This window comes from Cornus florida, unplaced genomic scaffold, assembly GCF_030987335.1.
Source record: "Cornus florida cultivar Cherokee Brave unplaced genomic scaffold, ASM3098733v1 CherokeeBrave_3.0.0_Hap2_Chr11, whole genome shotgun sequence".
NCBI lineage: Eukaryota > Viridiplantae > Streptophyta > Magnoliopsida > Cornales > Cornaceae > Cornus > Cornus florida.
Genome location: NW_026775581.1, coordinates 134,001,079 through 134,004,514, shown reverse-complemented (window position 1 = coordinate 134,004,514; position 3,436 = coordinate 134,001,079).

Sequence of the window (3,436 nt, the reverse complement as noted above, 5' to 3'; positions counted from 1 at the left end):
TCTGTATGGAAGTTAAAGGATGTGAGGCAAATCCCTGACTTGAGGAAGAATCTGATTTCTATGGTTCAACTGTCAGAAGAAGGTTTCGTTACAACCTTCAATGGAAACTCGTGGAAGGTTTCTAGAGGCACTATGACCATTGCACGTGGTAAGAAGGCTGGCACTCTCTACACAACCACCAGTGCTTTTGGGTCAATAGCAGTTGCAAAAAATAACGAGGATCACAACCTTTGGCACCGGAGGCTAGGTCACATGAGTGAAAAGGGGCTCAAGATCATGCACTCAAAAGGAAAACTACTAGGCATACAGAAGATTAATATTGACTTCTGTGAGAGTTGTGTGATGGGCAAGCAAAAGAGGGTTAGTTTTAAAAGGAGTGGCAGAACTTTCAGGAAGGAGAAGCTTGAGCTAGTTCACACAGATGTTTGGGGGTCAGCAACAGTCTCATCTATTAACAAAAAATCATACTTCATGACTTTTATTGATTATCACACGAGGAAGGTATGGGTTTATTTCTTGAAGTACAAATCTGAAGTGTTTGAGCTGTTCAAGAATTGGAAGGCCATGGTAGAAAATGAGACAGGTTTGAAGATCAAGAGGTTGAGATCAGACAACGGTGAAGAGTATAACGACACTGGGTTCAAGAAGTTCTATTTTGAGAATTGAATTAGACTGAAGAGAACTATGTAAGGAACCCCACAGCAGAACGAGGTGACAGAACGGATGAACCGAACATTGAAGGAGAGAGCCAGAAGTATGCGCATACATGCGGGTCTACCCAAGCAGTTTTGGGTATAAACAGTTAACACGACAGCCTACTTGATTAATCACGGACCGTCGGTGCCGTTGGAGTTTTGGATACCAGATGAGGTATGGAGTGGCAAGGAGGTAAATCTTTTATGGTTGAAAGTTTTTGCCTGTATTGCATATGCACATATTAGTGACCATACTAGGGGAAAGCTCGACCCTAAGTCACTAAAATGCATCTTCATTGGTTATGGTGGGGATGAACTTGGTTATCGACTATGGGATAACCAGAATAAGAAAATCATCAGAAGTAGAGAAAGTGATGTATAAGGATAGAGATGCAACACAGTCAACTAGTCCTGTACAGAGGAGCTCTGAGTATGTCGAGTTGGATAATGACTCAAAAGATGATGAGGATTAGATAGATGAGAGTTCACAGCATGAACGCATCGATCAGAGTACATCGCGAATTTAACGACCCGAACCTAGGGGTCTGAACCGTATCCGGGTCCTTACTCGAACCCAAGGTCATCTACTATCACTGCAGTCATTCCCACTTCTAAACTACAAGGGAACACATCATACCAAATCTGAAAACTGAAATACAGATTCTAAGTTTCTAAAGTCCTGTAATTTCCAAACTCATCTGTGAGCCATATAAAAGGCTAACCCTGTCCCACAATAGTCACCACATGCATCTATAATGGTAAAATTCATAATCTCACACAGACGAAAAACTAAAAGTTCATTTACATGATACATTACATTCGATTATAGTCCCTGAACATAAGCTTACGAAAGAAATACAAAACAAGTTTAAAGTTTTACAAAACTTGTATATACAACGGAAAATTAACACAAGAAAGTCTATTTAGTCCTGTCTAAGCCTGTGGGGATTTTCTTTTGCCACATCCTTTTCGTGTCCTGAGAAATAATAGTAAAGAGTGAGCACAACGGCTCAGTAGAATATGCCTAAAACACACTCCTTAATGCATCCGTGAATCCAAACAAAGAATAGCGATAAAAAAAAGGGTCATGCTTGTTCGGAAAGTAATAATCATCACATAATACAATCTCGTAAATGCAACAGAATGCAATGTTAATGAGGTGCCAATGTCTCTCCCCATTATCCAAAATTCTAGCGAACATTTTCCTTAAATTTCAGATTTTGCTTTCATTTCAAAAACACAATCTTCTCCTTTTCAAAAATATGTTCTGCCCCAAGTAGTACCCAATGTAATGCATGAATGACACACTTCATAGTCTCATAATGTCATAGCATTCCACATCAAAATTTCAGTTCTATACACCATGCTTTAATAACAAGTTAACATGGCAGTTTTTAAAACATAACAACTCAATCATTCATGCAGCAAATCAGCAACATCACCAAGGTACTTTAAACATATACAAATTATATTGATTTCAACATTAGTATCACTTTACGCAATACAATTGAGCATGCAATTTTCAGTTTCAACCTCATCGAATAAAACCAACATTGAGGAAACTTTAATTTCAGTTTCTAACTACACAATACGCACCATAAAAGAAGTTAAAAATTTCAGTTTTTGTGTAACAACAACAACAACAATCCTTACAACAAAATAGTCCCACATGTGAGGTAAGTTTAACATAAAATTTTCAGCTTGTAAGTTACAACAACCCAACCATTATCATTACTAAACTTTCAGTTTTATACACATCAACACATTCAACAATTTCAGGAACTGAGCTTTAACTTTTAAAGCACACAATGCATCATTAATATAAAAGCTAAAAAATTTCAGCATTTCAATTACACAACATACTTGTAAAGAAAATTTAATTCTAGTCATGCAATGCATGAGTATTACATGCCATTCAATGTTATGTTACATGCTAATTTCAGCCTCAAGTATCACAACCATAATTCTAGCTTTAGTAACAAACTATGAAGGCAGTTTTTAATTCACAACAACTCCACCAAGCTTACAACAAAACTATCCAATAGTTGAAGCAAATTAAACATGGAATTTCAGCTTGTAAGCAACAACAACATAACCATTGAAATTATTAAATTTTCAATTTAATGCATATAACACGACCAACATTTAGAAGAGCTCAATTTCAGTATTTATAACACATAACACATCATTGTTATATAAACTACAAAATTTCAGATTAAATTAACATATACATGCTTGTAAAAAATTTCAATTCTAGGCATATATTAGTTCAAAACTTAAGAGATTAATTTACAAAAGGTAAAGGAATTGGGGTTTAGGACAACTCCTACCTCAAAGAAGTTAGCCAAACCAAACAAGCCCTAAAGCTTCCAATTTTCGAAATTCCCTAAACCCCTTGCAATATTGGTCTCAATAAGAAGCTCTTCTCAAGCTTATCGCTTCTTCATCAATGGCTTAGAAGACAATAAGTGTATATAGAAAGATATAGAATGAGAAAGTGAAGGTTTTTAGAGAGAAATGGGTTCTGCCGAGAGGAAGAGAGAAATGAAATGGTTTGATCAAAATTTGACTTATGGTCCATGACTTGCCACTTGTCAAAATATGAATGAATTACACTTTATGGTTAGTTACACTTTTGCCCATCTATAACCATTGAAACTTCATCTATGTCCCAATAAATAGAAAAATTTGGTAACTTTAGAGCGAAGTCCAACTCCAATACCCAAACGAAAGTCCCCACG